The following is a 22,986-nucleotide window of genomic DNA, read 5'->3' as shown; positions in this document are numbered from 1 at the left end:
AATTCAAAGATCCTTAGACTGCACCTTCCAAACCTATGACTGCTTCCATCTAAAAGGACAAAGACTGCAGATACATGGGAAGAATCTCAGTCTAAGAGGTTGACAGCTTAAATCGGAAATTTGAAGGGATTTCTTCTGAGGGGAGTGAATCTGGAATTCTTTACTGCAGAAGGCCATCGAGGTTGGGTCATTAAGTATATAGAAGGCTGAGACAGATAGATCTTTAATCAGAAAGTGAGTCAAGGGTTTTGTGAAAAGGCAGGAAAGTGGAGCTGAGAATGATCAGGTCAGCCATGATCCTCATTGAATAGTGGAGCAGACTCGATGGGCTGAATGGCCCACTTCTGCTCCCCTTTATGGTATTCGAATTCCATTTCTATCGAGAGAAAATGTTGATATACATTAGCTTTTTATTGATTTAGGAGGATCAAGGATTGATATTTGAGTTTTGGAAAACCAATAATTTGAAAAAGGTTTGGTTTCAGTTTTCAGAGGAACTGACTGATGTTGAAGTGAGAAAGGTTTCTGCTGGAGAAAGGAATTCGCTCACAACTGTTAGAAAAAAAGGTGACTTCAGTGTAAGAATTTAATTTGAAATTGTCATACCTGAATTCTTTATTTTTAAACCAAAAGGTGTTATTTGAAGTTAAGAAAGATGTCAAGGTTAGGGCATTAAGAGAAGCAGTTAAGTCAAACCTTTAAAAATTGATGCAACTGTAAATCTGAAACAAAAACAGAAATTGCTGGAAATGCTCAGCAGGTCTGGCAGCATCTGTGGAAGAAATCAGAGTTAATATTTCAGGTCTAGTGACTCTTCCTCAGAAGAAGTCAAACCTATAGCTGTGATGGAGAAAGAACATCTTTGTCTCTTTCTGTATTTGAGTACCGTAAAGTATGGAATAGATATGATTGTATTTTGCCGTGTGATTGGAAATCTTTTAAATTATGTAAATATTTTGGTTTGTTCTATTTTATCTTCATTTCTTTTGTGCAATCAACTTCTGCTTTATTATTAAAACCAAATCTGCAGCATTACATGTTTACATTTCATGAAAGACTACTTCATTAAATAAAAAAACAAAAGATCTACCAAACCAGATTTCAGACTGGGATTGACTTGTCTGGTCATAACATCTCCACAGTACATCACAAAACATTATTTCACAGTAACTGAACCAGGCCAGTCAGTGAGTGAACTATATCCATTCGTGGTTTGATGAGCTGGAAACTATTCGGTGAAGAAATAAGAGTGGAATCTGATTAGGTGATAGATGCAACTAAATATCCCTGGGGATGTGAGTATTATGCTGCCCTTCCATGCAGATGCTTCTTCCCTGACCACATTTATTAACAAGCTCTCTACAGCCTGTACTCATGCACATGATCCATGAGGTTTAGCCAGGCTCACTCAAACTGTTCCATTATCCAATTTGTAGCTACTAAGTAGTTATTCCCTGTGGCATTTACAAGACCCTATTTACTCCAGGCATAGAAACCTGGAGCCTCGTTTAACAAACATCTGCATTTACAGTCAGCTAGAATCCCACAACAGGGTAAAGGTTTCTGTTTGTATGTTGTGGAAAAAAATCAGAAGAGCGGAGTCCCAGAGGATCGACAGGCTGCAAATTAGTTTTGTAGACTCATCTCAGACTCCTGGTTACCATCAATTTAGATTTAACAAGTATCTGCTGTATATCCTGTGTGAGGAGCTAAATAGAGTTTATCATGAATGTACCAATGAGACAAACTTGATGGATTGCTGCAAAATGACATTTTTAAAATCCCAATCTTTTCTTTGAATTTGAAATTCATGATTTTAATTTTTCGGCATATTTGTATACAGCAACATGAGTAGAAATCTGCAGGATTTAAATATCGCCATATTTGATCAGGGACCTCCCAAAAATGGAGCCATTAGGAGGTAGCGACCGTAATATAATAAGTTTTAATCTGCAGTTTGAGAGGGAGAAGGGAGAATCGGAAGTGTCAGTATTGCAGTTGAACAAAGGGAACTATGGAGCTGCGAGGGAGGAGCTGGCCAAAGTTCAATGGTTCAATACCCGAGCAGGGATGGCAGTGAAACAACAATGGCAGGTATTTCTGGATATAATGCAGAAGATGCAGGATCAGTTCATTCCAAAGAGGAAGAAAGATCCTAAGGGGAGGCAGGAGTAACCGTGGCTGATGAGGAAGTTAAGGACTATATAAAGATAAAAGAGAAGTATAACATAGCAAAGTGAGCGGGAAACTGGAGGACTGAGAAACATTTAAAGGGCAACGAAGGATAACTAAAATGGCAATACACGAACAAAAAATTGAGATATGAAAGCAAACTTTCCAAAAATATAAAGGAGGATAGTAAAAGTTTTTTTAGGTATGCGAAAAAGAAAAAAATTGGTTGTAGATTCACCAACTTTAACTGCATTTAAGTCGTCATTGGACAAGCATATTGACGTACATGGAATAGTGTAGGTTAACATAGAACATAGAACAATACAGCGCAGTATAGGCCCTTTGGCCCTCGAAGTTGCGCCGATCCAAGCCCACTTAACCTACACTATCCCACTATCCTCCATATGTCTATCCATTGCCCGTTTAAATGACCATAAAGAGGGAGAGTCCACCACTGTTACTGGCAGGGCATTCCATGAACTCACGACTCGCTGAGTAAAGAATCTACCCCTAACATCTGTCCTATACCTACCACCCCTTAATTTAAAGCTATGCCCCCTCGTAATAGCTGACTTCATACGTGGAAAAAGGTTCTCATGGTCAACCCTATCTAAACCCCTAATCATTTTGTACACCTCAATCAAGTCACCCCTAAACCTTCTTTTCTCCAATGAAAACAGTTCCAAGTGCCTCAGCCTTTCCTCATACGATCTTCCTACCATACCAGGCAACATCCTGGAAAACCTCCTCTGCACCCGTTACAGTGCCTCCACATACTTCCTATAGTATGGCAACTAAAACTGCACACAATACTCCAGATGTGGCCGCACCAGAGTCTTATACAACTGCAACATGACCTCAGGACTCCGGAACTCAATTCCTCTACCAATAAAAGCCAGTACGCCATATGCCTTCTTCATAGCACTATTTACCTGGGTGGCAACTTTCAGAGATCTGTGTACATGGACACCAAGATCCCTCTGCTCATCCACACTACCAAGTATCCGACCATTAGCCCAGTAATCCATCTTCTTGTTACTCTTACCAAAGTGAGTGACTTCACACTTAGCTACATTGAACTCCATTTGCCACCTTTCTGCCAGCTTATCTATATCCCGCTGTAACCTGCCACATCCTTCCTCACCTTCAACAACTCCACCGACTTTCGTATCATCCGCAAACTTGCTCACCCAACTTTCTAGCCCCTCCTCCAGGTCATTTATAAAAATGACAAACAGCAATGGTCCCAAAACAGATCCTTGTGGAACACCGTTAGTAACTACACTCCAAGATTAACCTTGACCATCAACTACTTCCCTCTGTCTTCTTCCAGCCAGCCAATTCCTAATCCAAACCTCCAACTCACCCTCAATGCCATACCTCTATTTTTTGCAGTAGCCTACCATGGGGAAACTTATCAAACACCTTACTAAAATCCATACACAGCACATCTACTGCTTTACCCTCGTCCACCTCCTTAGTCACCTTCTCAAAGAATTCAATAAGGTTTGTGAGGCACGACCTGTCCTTCACAAAACCATGCTGACTATCCTTGATCACATTATTCCTATCCAGATGTTCATAAATCCTCTCTCTTACAATTCTCTCTAAGACTTTGCCCACAACAGAAGTGAGACTCACCGGCCTATAGTCACTAGGGTTATCCCTACTCCCCTTCTTGAACAAGGGAACCACATTTGCTCTCCTCCAGTTTTCTGGCACTATTCCTGTAGACAATGAGGACATAAAAATCAAGGCCAATGGCTCTGCAATCTCCTCCCTTGTTTCCCAGAGAATCCTAGGATAAATGCCATCAGGCCCAGGGGTCTTATCTATTTTCACCCTTTCCAGAATTTCCAACACCTCTTCCCTACATATCGCAAAGCCATCCATTCTAATTAATTGTGACTCAATATTCACATCGGCAACAATGTCCTGTTCCTGAGTGAATACTGATGAAAAGTATTCATTCAGTGTCTCCCCTGTCTCTTCAGCCTCCACACTCAACTTCCCACTGCTATCCTTAACTGGACCTATTCCTACCCTAAGTCATTCTTTTATTCCTGATATACCTATAGAAAGCCTTTGGGTTTTCACTAATCCTACCAACCAAGGACTTCTCATGTCCCCTCCTTGCTGCTCTTAGCTCTCTCTTTAGATCCTTCCTGGCTACCTTATAACTCTCAATCTCCCCAATTGAACCTTCACACCTCATCTTTACATAGGCCGCCCTATGGGGTTAGATGGGCTTCAGATCGGTATGACAGGTTGGCGCAACGTCGAGGGCCGAAGGGCCTGTACTGCACTGTAATGTTCTATGTTCTAAGTTCTATGGTCCCTTGAAGACAGAAATGGGTGAATTTATTATGGGAAACAAGGAAATGGCAGAAGAGTTGAATAGGTATTTTGAATCTGTCTTCACTGGGGAAGACACAAGCAAACTCCCAGATGTAACAGTGGCTGAAGGACCGAAGGTAATGGATGAACTGAAGGGATTTTATATTAGGCAGGAAATGGTGTTGGATAGACTGTTAGGTCTGAAGGCTGGTAAGTCCCTGGGACCTGATGGTCTGCATCCAGGGGACTTGTTTCTAGAAATCATGGATGCATTGGTAATCATTTTCCAATGTTCTATAGATTCAGGATCAGTCCCTGCAGATTGGAGGGTGGCTAATGTTGTCCCACTTTTCAAGAAAGGAGGGAGAGAGAAAACAAGGAATTATAGACCAGTTAGCGTGATGTCATTGGTGGGAAAGATGCTGGAGTAGATTATAAAAGATGAAATTGCAACTCGTTTGGATAGTAGTAACAGGATAGATCAGAGTCAGCATGGATTTATGAAGGGGAAATCGCGCTTGACTAATTTTCTGGAATGTTTTGAGGATGTAACAATGAAGATGGACAAAGGAGAGATAGTGGATGTAGTGTACCTGGGCTTTCAGAAAACGTTTGATAAAGTCCCACATAGGGGATTAATGAGCAAAAGTAGGTCACATGGTATTAGGGGCAAAATACTAAATTGGATTGAAAATTGGCTGGCTGACAGGAAACAAAGAATAGTGATAAACAGGTCCCTTTTGGAATGGCAGGCGGTGACCAGAGGGGTACCACAAGGTTCGGTGCTGGGACCACAGCTGATTGCAATATATATTAATGGTATAGATGAAGGCATTAAAAGTAATATTAACAAATTTGCTGATGACACAATGCTGGGTGGCAGGGTGAAATGTGAGGAGGATGTTATGAGAATACAGGGTGACTTGGACAGGCTAGGTGAGTGGACAGATGCATGGCAGATGCAGTTCAGTGTGGATAAATGTATGGTTATCCACTTTGGTGGCAAGAACAGGAAGACAGATTACTATCTAATGGAGTCAAGTTAGGTAAAGGGGCAGTACAATGAGATCTAGGTGTTCTTGTACATCAGTCAATAAAAACAAGCATGTAGATACAGCAGGCAGTGAAGAAAGCTAATAGCATGCTGGCCTTCATAACAGGAGGGATTGAGTATAGAAGCAAAGAGGTCTTTCTGCAGCTGTACAGGGCCTTGGTGAGACCACACCTGAAGTATTGTAAACAGTTTTGGTCTCCAAATTTGAGGAAGGACATTCTGGCTATTGAGAGAATGCAGTGTAGGTTCACGAGGTCAATTCCCGAAATGGAGGGACTATCATATGTTGAAAGATTGGAGCGACTGGGCTTGTCTACAATTGAGATTAGAAGACTGAAAGGGGATCCAAAGCATGGTCAAAGAGCCTGAGCAGCTAAAGGCACCTGCACCAGTGATGAAGCAATGAAAATCTGGGGTCTGTGGCTGGAGAATATGAGAAGAGTGACACCATGGAAGAATAAGAAAACAATTGAGAGAGTTTTAAAGTTGCGATTCTGCCAATATCTGAGCTTGAGTCAGTCAGAAAGCCATGACCATGAGGAATGGAGCAGGACCTGATGTGAGTTAGGGTACAGGCTGCAGAATCAGGATGAGCTCCACATTTCAGAGGGTTAAATATTAAGAAACTGGCAACAAATGAATGAGGAAATATCATTGGAAAAATAACTTATAAAGTGGAACAAGAAACACAATCGGAGGATCAAATTTTAAGTTGACATCTTTGAAAAGTGTGAATGAGACAAAGGATCAACCTTTAAAGCCAATAAGTATACTTAATTCATTTAAAAAAATACACAGTGATCTAGTTTCCCTTTACAATTGGATGGAACAGATTCTCTCCACCTACACAGACACTAGAAATCCATAGTTTATTAACATTAATCATTGTTTAGTGGAACTGAGCTTAAATGTTACTGGGAAGGATAAGATATTGCTTAAATGTTTCATCATGCGCTCATCAGAATAAAGGCAAGATTCTCAAACTTCAAATAAGCATGATTTATCTTACAGGAGACTGGCTGCTGATTTGTTGACAAGTTGGCTTTGGTTGGCTGACACGTTGTCAAACAGAAGACAGAGCCTAACTACAGGCCCCATGTTCCAGAAAAATCAAAGAAAGAGCAGAGCCTGAACATGTCACTTTTATTTGCACCTTGGGATTGTTCAGTAAATCCTGCCCAATCACACCCAACAACAGATATTATATTCGGTGTGTCGAGCCACTGGTTGGTGAAGTATTCACTGTGCTTCTCTGGAATGACTGAAAGAGCATGATGTTTCATTTTGAATTGTCAAGCAGCTTTGTGAGCTAATGCTTTAACATTGCTTTACCATTTATCAGGGCAGTACAGTGGCTCAGCAGTTAGTGCTGCTGCCTCACAGCACCAGGCAACCAGGTTTGTTACCTCCCTTGGGTGACGGCCTGTTTGCACATTAGAACATAAAACATAGAACATTACAGCACAATACTGGCCCTCGATGGTGAGCCAACCCGTGAACCAGACCGAAGCCCAACTAACCTACACCATTCCATTATGATCCATATGTTTATTGATTGACCATTTAAGTGCCCTGAAAGTTGACGAGTCTACTACTGCTGTAGGCAGTGTGTACCACACCCCTACTACTCTGAGTAAAACAACTACCTCCGACACCTGTCCTATATCTATCACACCTCAATTTAAAGCTATGTCCCCTCGTGGTAGCCATCACCATCTGAGGAAAAAGGCTCTCCTTGTCCACCCTATCTAATCCTCTGATTATCTTATATGTCTCAATTAAGTCACCTCTCAACCTTCTTCTCTCTAATGAAAACAGCCTCAAGTCCTTCACCCTTTCTTCATAAGACCTTCCCTCCATACCAGGCAACATCCTGGTAAATCTCCTCTGGACCCTTTTCAATGCTTCCATATCTTTCCTATCATATGGGGACTGGAACTGCACGTGCAGCCAAGTGCAGCCACAGCAGTGTTTGTACAGCTGCAGCATGACCTCGCGGCCGTGAAACTCAATCCCTATACATGAAAGCTAACACACCATACGCCTTTTTAACAATCTTATCAACCTGGGTGGCAACTTTCAGGGATCTATGCACATGAACACAGAGATCTCTCTGCTCATCTACACTGCCAAGAATCTTACTATTAGCCCAGTACTCTGTATTCCTGTTGCTCCTTCCAAGTGAATCACCTCACACTTTTCCACATTAAACTCCATTTGCCACCTCTCAGCCCAGCTCTCCAGCTTATCTATGTCTCTCTGTAACCTGCAACATTCTTCCACACTGTCTACAACCTCACTGACTTTAGTGTCATCCACAAATTTACTAACCCATCCTTCTACACCCTCATCCAGGTCACTTATAAAAATGATAAACATCAGTGGACCTAAAACACATCTTTGCAGTACACAACTAGTAACTAAACTCCCGGATGAACGTTTCCCATCAACCACTAACCTCTGTCTTCTTTCAGCTCACCAATCTCTGCTCCAAACACTAAATCACCTTCAATCCCATGTCTCTGTATTCTTTGCAATAACCTACCTTGAGGAGCCTCATAAAATGTTTTATTAAAATCCGTATACATCGTACCCACCACTTTGCCCTCACCCACCTGTTTGGTCACCTTCTCAAAGAACTCAATAGGGTTTGCAAAGCATGATCTATCCTTCACAAAACGATGTTGACTCTCCTTAATCAAATTATTAATTTCAAGATGATTATAAATCCTATTTCTTATAATTCTTTCTAAGACATTACCCACAACTGAAGTAAGGTTCACTGGTCTATAATTTCCAGGGTTGTCTCTAGTCCTCTTCTTGAACAAGGGAACAACATTTGCTATTCTCCTGTCTTCTGGCACTATTCCTGTAGACTATGATGACATAAAGATCAAAGCCAAATGTTCTGCAAATCTCCTTCCTGGTTTCCCAGAGAATACTTGGATAAATCCCATCCAGCCCAGGGGACTTGTCTATTTTCACACTTTCCAAAATTGTTATCACCTCCTCCTTATGAACCTTAATCCTACCTAGTCTGATAACCTGTAACTCAGTATTCTCCTCAACAACATTCTCATTTTCCAATGTGAATACTGATGAAAAAGTTTCATTTAGCGTCTTTTCTATCTCCTCAGATCTCCACACAACTCCCCACTCCTGACCCTGACTGGCCTAATCTTACTCTAGTCATTCTTTTATTGCTGACATACCTATACAAAGCTTTAGGGTTTTCCTTCATTCTATCTGCCAAAGATTTCTCATGTCCCCTCCTAGCTCTCTCTATAGGTCCTTCCTGGCTAACTTGTAACTCTCAAGAACCCTAACTGAGCCTTCATGTCTCATTGTTTCATAAGCCTCCTTCTTCCTCTTGACAAGAGATTCAACTTCTTTGGTAAACTAAGGTTCCCTCACTCGATCACTTCCTCCCTGCCTGTCAGGTACATACTTATCAAGTACAAACAATAGATGTTCCTTGAATAAGCTCCACCTTTCAATTGTGCCCAACCCCTGTAGTTTCCTTCCCCATCCTACACATCCTGACGAACCTATCCCAACAGTCACTGCATCAGAGGTCAGATCAGTTTTCCTTTATATGAATCCAAGGAAAGTGATGGGACTAGACGGAATACCAGGCCGTGCACTCAGAGCATATGTAGATCAACTGGCAGAGGTCTTCTCGGCCATCTTCAACCTGTCCCTGCAGCAGGCCACTCTGCCTGCCTGTTTCAAGAGGGCCAACATCATCCCTGTGCCTAAGAAAGCTCATGCAGCATGTCTCAATGACTACTGCCCAGTGAGCCTAACTTTGGTGGTCATGAAGTGCTTTAAAAGGCTGATCATGGCATTCTTGTAAGGATGTCTACCTTGAAAAAATTTTCCTCCTCTCTCTACAAGAATCTCCGTGAGTCTCTCTTTCACTGCAACCCCTAGGTCATCTCCTCTGCCCTGAAGCTCTTCAACCATGTCCTGAAACGGACTTGACCTTCCTCCACCCTGACCTATCACCTCCACCCCACCCCCACTCACCTATTGTACTCTATGCTACTTTCTCCCCACATCCACCCCCCTCTTACTTATCTCTCCACTCTGCAGGAACCCTGACTCTATTTCTGATGAAGGGCTTTTGCCCGAAATATCAATTTTCCTGCTCCTTGGATGCTGCTTGACCTGCTGTGCTTTCCCAGCACCACTCTAATCTAGACGCTGGTTTGCAGCATCTGCAGTCCTTGTTTTTAACCACCCTGATCATGGCATTAATCAACTCCAGCCTCCCCACTACTCTTGACCCTCTCCAATTTGCCTATCAGAACAACAGATCCACGTTAGATGCCATAATCACTTGCTCTTCACTCGTCCCTAGAGCATTTTGACACCAAGAACAGCTACGTAAGAATCCGACTCATTGACTACAGTTCATTCTTCAACACTATTATCCCCTCGAGACTAATTACTAAACTTAGTGATCTTAGACTAGGCCCCACCCTCTGCAAAGGAATCCTCAGTTTCCTGACCCACAGGCCGCAATCAGTGAAGATTGGGGACAATATTTCATCCTCACTAACACTCAACACTGGAGCCCCCCCAGGGTGCTTACTCCGCCCCCTACTGTACTCACTGTATACCCCTGACTGCGTCACCAAATACCAGACTAATGCCAATTACAAGTTCGCTGAGGACACCAACATAGTTGGTCAAATTTCAGGTGTTGACGAAACAGATCACAGACGGGAGGTGGAAGACCTGGGAAAATGGTGCACTGAGAACAACCCAGCTCTCAATGCCGGCAAAACCAAGGAAATCATTATTGACTTTTGGTGGGATTTTACTCATGCCCCCCGACACACTAACAGCACAGAGGTGGAATGAATAGAGAGTGTCAATCTCCTGGGAGTAGTCATCCAAAACAAGCTTTCTTGGATTCTTCATGAGCCCGTACTGGTTACAAAGGCCCAACAACATCTCTTCTTCCTCAGGCAGCTGAGGAAATTTGCCATGACGGTGAATACCCTTGCCAACTTTTATAGGTGCCCCTTCGAGAGCATTCTGTCTGGATGTATCACTACCTGGTATGGCAACCGTACCATTCAAGATCGGAGACGGTTACAGAGAGTGGGGAACTCAGCCCGGACAATCACAAAGGCCAACCTCCCATCTATAGAATCCATCTACCAGGCCCACTGTCAAGGAAAGGCCGCCAGCATTCTCAAAGATCCATTCCACCCTGGCAATGTTTTCTACAACTTCTACCCTTGGGGAGAAGGTACAAAGGCCGGAACACAGGCACCAGCCGGTTTCAAACAGTTACTACCCTACTATTGTTAGAATATTGACTGGACTCACAAACTCTTGCCTAATCACATCATACTTGCCTTTCCCCCAGCTATAATTCTTGTCCTGCATTCTGTACCTATCCCTTTCCATTACTAAAGTAAATGTAACCAAATTTTGGTCACTATCACCAAAGTGCTCATCTCCCTCCAAATCTAACACCTGGCCGGGTTCATTATCCAGTACAAAATCCAATGTGGCCTTGCCTCTTGTTGGCCTATGTACATACTACATCAGGAAACCATTGAATGCACACATTGAATGAAAACTGACCCATCTGAAATGTTCAAACTATAGCGTTTCCGGTCAATATTTGAAAAGTTAAAGACCCCATAACAAATGTCCTGTTACTCTTGCTACTATTGAGAATCATCCTTGCAATCCTTTCCTCCACATCTCTGGAACTATTTGGAGGCCTATAGAAAACTCCCAACAGGGTGACCTCTCCTTCCCTGTTTTTAACCTTAGACCATACTACATCAAACATCCTTTCTCTTACTGTAATACTGTCCTTGATTAACAATGTCACACCGCCCCCTCCTTTACCATCTTCTCTGTTCTTACGGAAACATCTGAACCTGCAACAACCATTCCTGTCCCTGCTCTATCCATGTCTCTGAAATGGCCACAACATTGAAGGTCAGGTACCAACCCATGCTGCAAGTTCACACACCTTATTCCGGATGCTCCTGGCATTGAAGTAAACACACTTGAAACCACTTCCTGCTTGCTGGTACAATCTTGCAATCTTGAAACCATATTTCTGACCTCACTACCCTTAACTTCCTGAACTCTTGAGCTACAATTCAGGTTCCCATCCCCCTGCTGAATTAGTTGAAACCCTCCTGAACAGCATTAGCAGATTTCCCCCTAGGATATTGGTACCCCTCTGGCTCAGGCGAAAACCATCCTGTTTGTAGAGGTCCCACCTTCCCCAGAATGACCCCAATTATCCAGGAATCTCTTTTCCTCACTTCGCTAGCACGTGGCACTGACAAAAAAGCAGAGATAACAACTTTGTTCCAACTCTAAGCTTCACCCTAGCTCCCTGAATTTGTCTTAAATCCCCATCCCTTTTCCTACCAATGTCGCTGGTGCCTATGTGAAGCACGACTTGGGGCTGGTCCCCCTCTCCTGCAAGGATCGCGAAACCATGATCCAAGACATCATGAACCGTGGCACCTGGGAGGCAACACAGCAACCATAAGTCTCTCTTGTCCCCACAGAACCTCCTATCTGTCCCCCTAACTATGGAGTCCCCAATGGGTAATGCTCTGCTTCTCTTCCCTGTTCCCTTCTGCGCAGCACGGACGGATTCTGTGCCAGAGACCTGTGCCCCATTGCTTACCCCTGGCATGTTGTCCCCCTCAACAGTATCCAAAATGATGTACTTGTTATTGATTTGGTTTGGTTAGAGGAGGAGGATGGGTAGGGGACACTAGCTAAGGTGTGTTTCGGGTAATGAAACTGCCCAAATATATGAGTTCACTTTCCCAGCAGTCCCATGTCCGCTCCTGCTCAGTGTGCGTTCTGCCTATTCACGAGGTAAGTTTTTAAAGCAGTGATTTACCTTCCCAGCAGCCCTCAGTCATCACTCCCATTGTTCCAGAGCTTCACTGGAGGCTCACTGATGATGTTACCGAGCATGGTGATGAAACATCTGCAAACAAACCTTCCAGCTCAGCGAGCTAACTTACAACCTGAACTCCAACCTGAACTACAAATCTTCTCAAAGATTGCTCCATAGTGTCCAGAGATGTGCAGGAAATGTAGGATTACAGGGATAGAGTCGTGGGGGTGGGTCTGGGCAGAACAGTCTTGAGGGGGCCTGTGTGAACTAAATGGGCCAAATGACCTGTGTCTACACAATAGAAATTCTGGCATTGGTTTCTCCATTACAATCAAAATCACCTTTCCACCCAGTCAGCAGACGAACAAATGTTCATGAGAAATTCCAAAGTCGAGAGCCCAATGTGAGCTGTGTTAGAGCACGTTCTCGGGGCAAAGACAGAGACCAAAATCAGGCTCCAGTGGCAATACAGGAAAATGAAAACAGACACAGCAGTCTGTCAGAGTCCGAGAAGTCGAGGATGTAAAGAGTGTGGATATACTCTGCTTGTGGAATGTGACAGGCCAACAGCAACTATTCGAATTCCTTAACAATACCTTTGGTGTGTAGAGATTAAAGTACAAGGCAGAGAAATGAGTTTAAAGTCAGATGCTGGACGTGTTCCATTGGTCCTTTCAGAGATTCTCCATGGTTGAGGCCAGAGATCATCAGACAATGTTGCATTAAATCTTGGGGTGAACAATGAACAAAAACTTAAAGTGGCCAGATGCAGACAACAGCTTGATATAGAGGTGAGGAGATAATTCACACAATCACTACGATGCTTTATTAAGAAGGACTGTTTGTATTACTTTATACTTTCCTTCAATAACAAACACAGAAGATACTTCATTGTTGTGGTCTGTTCGCCGAGCTGGAAGTTTTTGCTGCAAACGTTTCGTTCCCTGGCTAGGGAACATCATCAGTGCTATTGGAGCCTCCTGTGAAGCGCTGCTTTGATGCTTCTTCCGGTATTTATAGTGGTTTGTTCTTGCCGCTTCCGGGTGTCAGTTTCAGCTGTAGTGGTTTGTATATGGGGTCCAGGTCGATGTGTCTGTTGATGGATGTTCTTGCCGTTTCCGGGTGTCAGTTTCAGCTGTAGTGGTTTGTATATGGGGTCCAGGTCTAGGTGTCTGTTAATGGAGTTTGTGGATGAATGCCATGCCTCTAGGAATTCCCTGGCTGTTCTCTGTCTGGCTTGTCCTATGATGGTAGTGTTTTCCCAGTCAAATTCATGTTCCTGGTTGTCTGAGTGTATGGCTACGAGGGATTGCTGGTCGTGTCGTTTTGTGGCTAGCTGATGTTCATGGATGCGGATTGTTATCTGTCTTCCTGTTTGTCCTATATAGTGTTTTGTGCAGTCCTTGCATGGTATTTTGTAAACTACGTTGGTTTGGCTCGTGCTGGCTATTGGGTCCTTTGTTCTAGTGAGTTGTTGTCTGAGTGTGGAAGTTGGCTTGTGTGCTGTTGTGAGTCCTAAGGGTCGCAGTAGTCTGGCTGTCAGTTCGGAGACGCTCCTGTCGTATGGTAGAGTGGCTAGCCTAAGAGATAGACCACGGAACGAGGACATGCCACAACCAAAAGGACTAGCCACACTACCATACGTCAGGAGCGTCTCAGAACTGACAGCCAGACTACTGCGACCCTTAGGACTCATAACAGCACACAAGCCAACTTCCACACTCAGACAACTCACTAGAACAAAGGACCCAATAGCCAGCACGAGCCAAACCAACGTAGTTTACAAAATACCATGCAAGGACTGCACAAAACACTATATAGGACAAACAGGAAGACAGATAACAATCCGCATCCATGAACATCAGCTAGCCACAAAACGACACGACCAGCAATCCCTAGTAGCCATACACTCAGACAACCAGGAACATGAATTTGACTGGGAAAACACTACCATCATAGGACAAGCCAGACAGAGAACAGCCAGGGAATTCCTAGAGGCATGGCATTCATCCACAAACTCCATTAACAGACACCTAGACCTGGACCCCATATACAAACCACTACAGCTGAAACTGACACCCGGAAACGGCAAGAACATCCATCAACAGACACATCGACCTGGACCCCATATACAAACCACTACAGCTGAAACTGACACCCGGAAGCGGCAAGAACAAACCACTATAAATACCGGAAGAAGCATCAAAGCAGCGCTTCACAGGAGGCTCCAATAGCACTGATGATGTTCCCTAGCCAGGGAACGAAACGTTTGCAGCAAAAACTTCCAGCTCGGCGAACAGAACCACAACAACGGACACCCGAGCTACAAATCTTCAACCAGACTTTAGATACTTCATTTCTTGAAAGGTGTGGGTGTGGTATTGAATTGTCCTGGAACAGAAGCTGAAAATAGTCCAAAGAGAGGACATCAGAGCTAGCAGTTATCAACCAGCAGACAACACTCCAGGTAATGGTTTCCCTTTCATTTACAGGGAAGAAAGGTAACGCACAAGTCATTAATTCACTCAAATCTCCATGTTTGGATTTTGCATATTGGGATAAACAGCAGGAGCACGATGGGCAGGAGCTTGAACCAGGGGCCTGAAGGGACCGGTGAGTCACTGGTTGGAGTTTTACATCTGACATCGGAGAGCAGAGGTTTCTGGGAAAGGAGGGACTTCTTTTATTTCCCTCCAGTTATATAAGTGAGTGTTTTCTAAACACAAGACCCTACCCTTGTAGGGCCTCCCACCCAACCTTAAACACCAGGGACCACATCAGGTGTCTCTTCTTTTTTAATTTTCTGAGAAGGGGACTAGCAGGGATGGCAGTGCAGGGAGAGCAATGTTCCTCCTACATGATGTTTGACTTGAGGGACATCATTAATGTCCATCCAAGTACATCGGCAGGAAGTGCACCCACCTCTCGCACCTCCAAGACCACACTAGGGAACTGGAGCGGGAGCTGGATGAACTTTGGATCATTCGGGAGTTACAGGGAAGTAATTACTTCTTGGCAGGAAGAAAGCTGGGTCACAGTTCGAAGGGGGAAAACACAGTCAATGCAGGGATCCACTGCTGTTGTCCCCTGAAAAGCAAGTATATGGGTTTAAACGAGCTCAGCAGGGGGATGGGAACCTGAGGTGTAGTTCCAGTGCACACAAGGATGAGAATAGGGAGGGCATGGACAGGATTTCACGGTTACACGAATGTGCTGGCAGACAGCAAGCTGGTTTGAAGAGTGTCTACTTCAACGCCAAGAGTATCTGGAATAATGTAGGTGAGCTTGCAGAATGGACTTCGATGTTGTGGCCATTTCGGAGACATGGATAGAGTAGGGTGAGGAATGGATATTGCAGGTTCCAGGGTTTAGATCTTTCATTAAGATCAGGGAAGGCGGTAAAAGAGGGCGAGGTGTAGTTTTGTTAGTCAAGGACAGTATAACTGAAAGAATTTTTGACGAGGACTCATCTACTGAGGTGGTACGGGCTGGGGTTAGAAACAGGAGAGGAGAGGTCACACTGCTTGGAGCTCTTTATAGGCCTCCGCAGAGTTCTTTACTCTCCTGCCTTAGTAAACCTTTACTGCACTGCCTTAGTAAATCTTTACTCTACTGCCTTAGTAAACCTTTACCATACTGCTTTAGTAAACATTTACTCTACTGCCTTAGTAAATCTTTACTGTACTGCCTTAGTACACATTTACTGCACTGCCCTAGTAAATATTTACTAACCTGCCTTAGTAAACCTTTACTATAGAACATAGAACATAGAACAATACAGCACAGAACAGGCCCTTGGGGCCATGATGTTGTGCCGAACATTTGTCCTAGCTTAAGCACCTATCCATGTACCTATCCAATTGCCGCTTAAAGGTTGTCAATGATTCTGACTCTGCCACTCCCACAGACTGCACATTCCATGCCCCCACCACTCTGGGTAAAGAACCTAACCCTGACATCTCCCCTATACCTTCCACCCTTCACCTTAAATTTATGTTCCCTTGTAACACTTTGTTGTACCCGGGGAAAAAGTCTCTGACTGTCTACTCTATCTATTCCGCTGATCAACTTATAAACCTCTATCAAGTCACCCCTCATCCTTCGCCATTCCAACGAGAAAAGGCCGAGAACTCTCAACCTATCCTCGTACGACCTATTCTCCATTCCAGGCAACATCCTGGTAAATCTCCTCTGCACCCTCTCCAAAGCTTCCACATCTTTCCAAAAATGAGGCGACCAGAACTGCACACAGTACTCCAAATGTGGCCTAACCAAGGTCCTGTACAGCTGCAACATCACCTCACGACTCTTGAATTCAATCCCTCTGCTAATGAACGCTAATACACCATAGGCCTTCTTGCAAGCTCTATCCACCTGAGTGGCAACTTTCAAAGAGCTATGAACATAGACCCCAAGATCCCTCTGCTCTTCCACCTGACTAAGAACCCTACCGTTAACCCTGTATTCCGCATTCTTATTTGTCCTTCCAAAATGGACAACCTCACACTTGACAGGGTTGAACTCCATCTGCCACTCCTCAGCCCAGCTCTGCATCATATAATTCCCTTTGCAACTGACAACAGCTCTCTTCACTATCTACAACTCCACCAATCTTCGTATCGTCTGCAAATTTACTGACCCACCCTTCAACTCCCTCTTCCAAGTCATTAATAAAAATTACAAAACAGCAGAGGACACAGAACTAAATGAGTTGAGGGTTCTGTCTCACCCACAAACTGGGCAGTGAATTCTAAACAGCCCCCCCTCTGGGAGAAAATGTTTTTCCTCGTTGTCCTCTAACCCTTATATCAATCAACTCAAATCTATGCTCTTCCACCTGCTACCTGCCCTGATAATGAACTTCTCTGCTGGGGGAGATAAGTCTCTATCCAAGTCCCTCACAATCATGTAGACAGGCCGACTGCCATATCCACAGTTTCAGTTATCCATGAGTAATCACGGCCCAACATACTTCAGGGAACATTCCAGAACCAGGCCCCAGGGGGCTGTGGGGAAGGTAAGTTTCCCATTGAAATGGATGTGTTTGCCACTATCTGCACTGTCAGACTGCTGCTGAAGGCCTCGGAATGTATTCCCTCCTGGGGGTGGGGGGGTGAGGAACAACTATTTTGATGAATTCACCCCTCAGCCTGCTCTGGTCTCAGGAAAGGTGCTTTGGCCACTCCTTAGTTGCAGCTTTCAAGTCCTGGCAACATTCTGCCAAATCTTCTCTGTACTCTCTCCAGAGTAATTATATCCTTTTGTAAGGTTCAATACAACTGTGCACAAATCTCCAGCTGTGGCTAATCCAGTTCCAGCATTTCATCCCTGCGGTCCAGTCAATATCTCGAGCACTGAAAAAACTATCCCACATGCTTATCCACCTGTTCCCTTGACCATCTCCATGAACCTGAGCTAATCACTCTCACTTTCTCTACCTCTCTTACTCCTCCCTGTCTCTTGCAGAGTTTCTCAGTTTGTATGCTCTCTCCAAATCTAAACCTTCAGCTTTCCCCAGATTGAATCCCATTTGCCACTTTTCCAATCATTCAAACTCAATATCCTCCAACATCCAATAATCACTCTTTTCATGACCAACTTACACAACCATTTTTTGCATCACCTCCATATCTTAGGAGAAAATTATCCTGCCTCAAGCTAGCTGAACAGACAGAAGGCAATTCCCTGTGGTGCTTCCCATTGTAGAGTCCCTTGTGTCAGTGTAGTTGTCATCTCACATTCCAGGGGATCAATGTTGTCTGTGTAGATTTGCTGGAAATTATGTTATGAAAATGAACTCATCCTCCCTCCTCTTGTTTCATGCCCATCGTTTTCAACAAAATGAGAATAGTTAATAACCAGACAACTTTAGAAATACAACACTTGAAGGCTCATCTTCTATTATTGAAAACAGCTGGAATTGATTTTCTGGTGACCTTCAATAGTGTTGACAAAATGCTCTGCTACAATAAACTTTAGATATAAAGATTGCTAATTCTATTCTTTTTATCATAATTTTTGGTGCAAACAATTTCATAAATTGTTTTGTCAATCCAAGCATACTCCTTGGAAAATGAATCTTGTCACCCAATATCCACATAAAGCATGATGACAATTGTATCAGAGGAACCCCAGTCCTCAGGGTGTTCAACAGTCTGTAGCTTTATCAGCATATTTCTATTAAAGACCAAAGCAGACCAATGGCTGCAAAGTTAAAATGATTATTCCAGGAGCTGCAGGATTCAATCCAAACTGACACTTCACACATTACTGAGGGTAGCCTGCATGTTCAATATACCATCTTTTATAAGAACCATGAACCTGAAGCTCTTTCTTTTCTAGCCCCCAGATTAGATTAGATTCCCTACAGTGTGGAAACAGGCCCATCAGCCCAACAAGTTCACACCGACCCTCCAAAGAGGAGCAACCACCCAGATCCATTCCCCTACACTTAACACACGGGCAATTTAGCATGGCCATTTACCTAACCTGCACATTTTTGGACTGTGGGAGGAAACCGGAGCAAATCCACGCAGACATGGGGAGAATGTGCAAACTTCACACAGACAGTTACCTGAGGCAGGAATTGAACCAGGTCCCTGGCGCTGTGAGGCAGCAGTGTTAACCACTGTGCCACCCTAAATGTGAATGTGAAAAATTCTTACATACCTTACAGAACAGAAGCTCTGGCCAAAATCTATCCCTCAAGATGTCCTTCAAGGAGTGATTGAGGTGTAGTGCTAATATCACCTGACCAACAATCTAGAGACACAGGCTGATGCCTTGAGCACATATGTTCAAATCCCTCCATGCCCCCATGACAACTAGTAGAATTTAATTATCTCAATGAAATCCAGAAATAACAGGGAACCCCTGTGATGGTGATGATATCATTGATTGTTGGAAACATTTAATTCCCATCTGGTTCATTAATTGGTTTGAAGGAAGGAAATCTGCATAACTTCCTGGTTTTGTATTCTATGCCTTGGCTAACCAAGAGAAGTATTCTCAAACTGCCCTACTGCCTTTAGGGGTCAGTGTATATAAACACTAATGATCCTCTGATCTTCAGTATTTTTCCAAGCACTACTATTAATGGAGTCCTAGCGTGTCGTCCCTTGCTTTGTCAGCCCTCCCCAGTTGTATTCAATAAAATTAAGTGGAATTAAGTGCCTAATGATGACCATGAATCCATCGTTGACTGTTGGAAAATCCGACCTGGTTCACTAATGTCGTTTAAGGAAGGAAATCTACCATCCTTACCTGGTCTGAACGACATGTGACTCCAGACCCACAGCAATGTGGTTGGCACTTAATTGTCCTCTGGCATTTAGGGCTGGGCAATAAATGTTGGCTTAGCCAGAGATGCCCTCATCCTGTAAATGATTTTAAAAAGTACGACCTTGTACGCATTTAGGAGGATAAAGGACTGCACCACCCTCCCTCTCTCTCTCTAACTCTGAACCCCCCCCTGAGGAAAGATCTGAAACAAATGCCTTCAAACTCCAGACCAATGGAAAGCTTGGCTATATGACCACCTCCAGAATATTTTAAATTACCATCATAATGGCTGTTCAACTTGTCAAAGAGCAAATGATCTAGGTTAGATTAGATTACTTACAGCGTGGAAACAGGCCCTTCGGCCCAACAAGTCCACACCGACCCGCCGAAGCGCAACCCACCCATACCCCTACATTTACCCCTTACCTAACACTACGGGCAATTTAGCATGGCCAATTCACCTGACCCGCACATCTTTGGACTGTGGGAGGAAACCGGAGCACCCGGAGGAAACCCACGCAGACACGGGGAGAACGTGCAAAATCCACACAGTCAGTCGCCTGAGTCGGGAATTGAACCCGGGTCTCAGGCGCTGTGAGGCAGCAGTGCTAACCACTGTGCCACCGTGCCGCCCATCTCTCCCATTAAATGCCACACATGGACTACCGTTTACAGCACAGACACACATGGTCTGGGGTTTACAGGTGATGACAGTGTCTTTGCGAACTCTAAACTGAGTTTGCAAGGCACTGTTGATTTTTACAGATAGGAGCCTTGGCCTATCTTTAAACATTGTAAAACAAATTTACAGATGTTCCCAGACCTAGTGAATGAAATAATCCAGCTCCCAGATAAGTTGAAGGAGAGCTTCTGGTAAATGTTGAACATATCAGAGACCTCAGTATTGAGCTTTCTCAAAGAGCCACCCACAGCAGATACCCAACAGCAGAGCAGTTGCTCCACCTTAGCTTTCTCTATGATATGCCCAATTGTTATGTGACATACAGAGCAGAGAAAAAGGGATTTATTCATAAATGCTATGTTAACCTTTGTCTGGAATAATATGAAAGGACTTGTTTTAATTCTCCATTCTGTGAGACCCTTTTTTGCATCATTGCAGTAAAGCAAGTTTCCGTGGGCAGATTCACACAAATGCTGTGATCTTTAAAAGCTTAATTGAAATTTCACAACAGAACTCCAGTATCTCATAATCTTTATTCATCTCAAGACAGATTACAATTATGTGTAAACCATTATTGTATTGTTATTATTTCTTGGATTTCTTTCATTCTATTTAATTAAAAATTACTTACAGAAATTGGATTACTAGCTTTAGCCTGATCAATGTGTAATTTTCAGCGATGATTTTATAAGTTCCTTCGGTGAAAGATCAGTTTGTAAAGTGATTACTTGTTGATATTATGACAGTTTAATAACATTGTACCGTGTTCTTACCCCAAGGCTGGAGCAGCACAGTGTCATCCTACCCCATGAGTCACAGCATGAAATGAAAATGCATTTTGCAGTTCTAGAGGTGACCAATTAAATACCTTATTTAATCAGCTCTGACAAAAAAAAGAGAGGTTCTGTTTATTTATGAATAAGAATTGTTTTTATCATCAAAATAGAAGTAGCAGTGGATGATTTGGATCTATAAATGGTTACTATCTACAAAATAACCTGAAACAAACATGCGAGCACATACATAGTCAGATACACAGGGGTGCGGTGTGGATCAGGATATCGGGGGAGAGACCTGGGTATCAGAATGTGTTGCTGGGTGCAGAGTAGGAGTTACCTTTCAAGCAGGATGGGAGCTTGGAAGTCTGGTGGGCCTGACATCTAGACGCAGACACTAACCCTGACCAGGTCGGTCCCTTGGCAGGAGAGACGAGGACCCGAGGGCACAGCCTTAGTGTCAAGGGAAGACCCTTTAGAACGGAGATAAGGAGAAAATGTCTTCAGCAAAAGCATGATGATTCTGTGGAATTTATTGCCACTGAAGGCTATGGAGGCCAGGTCATTGAGTATATTTAAAACAGAGATAGATAAGTTCTTGATTGCCGGGGGATCAGAGGTTACAGGGGAAAAGTGGGAAAAGGAGGTTGAAAATGGTATCAGCTATGATTGAATGGTTGACCAGACTCATTGGGCTGAATGGCCTAATTTCTGCTCCTATAGAACGTAAAACAATACAGCGCAGAACAGGCCCTTCGGCCCTCAATGTTGTGCCAACCTGTGAACTATTCTCAGCTCGTCCGCCCTACACTATCCATCATCATCCATGTGCTTATCCAAGGATTGTTTAAATCTCCCTAATGTGGTTGAGTTAACTACATTGGCAGGTAGGGCATTCCACACCCCTACCACTAAGTAAAGAATATGCCTCTGACATCTGTCTTAAATCTATCACCCCTCAATTTGTAGCTATGCCCCACGTACAAGCTGACATCATCATCCTAGGAAAAAAAACTTTCACTGTCTACCCTGTATAATCCTCTGATCATCTTGTATGTCTCTATCAAATCCCCTCTTAGCCTTCTTCTTTCCAATGAGAACAGACCCAAGTCCCTCAGCCTTTCCTCATAAGACCTTCCGTCCAGACCAGGCAACATCCTGGCAAATCTCCTCTGCACCTTTTCCAATGCTTTCACATCCTTCCCAAAATATGGGGACCAGAACTGTATACAATATTCCAAGTGTGGCCGCACCAGCTTTTTGTATAGTTGCAGCATGATATTGCAGCTCCAGAACTCAATCCCTCTACGAATGAAACTTAACACACCATATGCCTTCTTAATACCAATATCCACCTGGGTGGCAACTTTCAGGGATCTATGTACATGGACTCCAAGATCCCTCTGCACATCCACACTACCAAGAATCTTTCCATTGACCCAGTATTCTGCCTTCCTGTTATTCTTCCCAAAGTGCATCACCTCACATTTAGCTGCATTGAACTCCAATTGCCACCTCTCAGCCCAATTCTGCAGTTTATACAAGCCCCCCTGCAACCTGTAACATTCTTCCAAATTGTCCACTGCTCCACTGACTTTAGTATCATCTGCAAATTTACTAATCCATCTACCTATGTCATTTATAAAAATGACAAACAGCAGTGGTCCCAAAACAGATCCTTGTGACACCCCACTAGTAACCGGAATCCAGGCTGAATATTTTCCATCAACCACCACTCGCTGCCTTCTTACAGAAAGCCAGTTTCTAATCCAAACTGCTAAAT

Source organism: Hemiscyllium ocellatum, chromosome 16, assembly GCF_020745735.1.
Source record: "Hemiscyllium ocellatum isolate sHemOce1 chromosome 16, sHemOce1.pat.X.cur, whole genome shotgun sequence".
NCBI classification, from domain to species: Eukaryota; Metazoa; Chordata; class Chondrichthyes; order Orectolobiformes; family Hemiscylliidae; genus Hemiscyllium; species Hemiscyllium ocellatum.
This window is presented reverse-complemented; position numbering follows the sequence as displayed.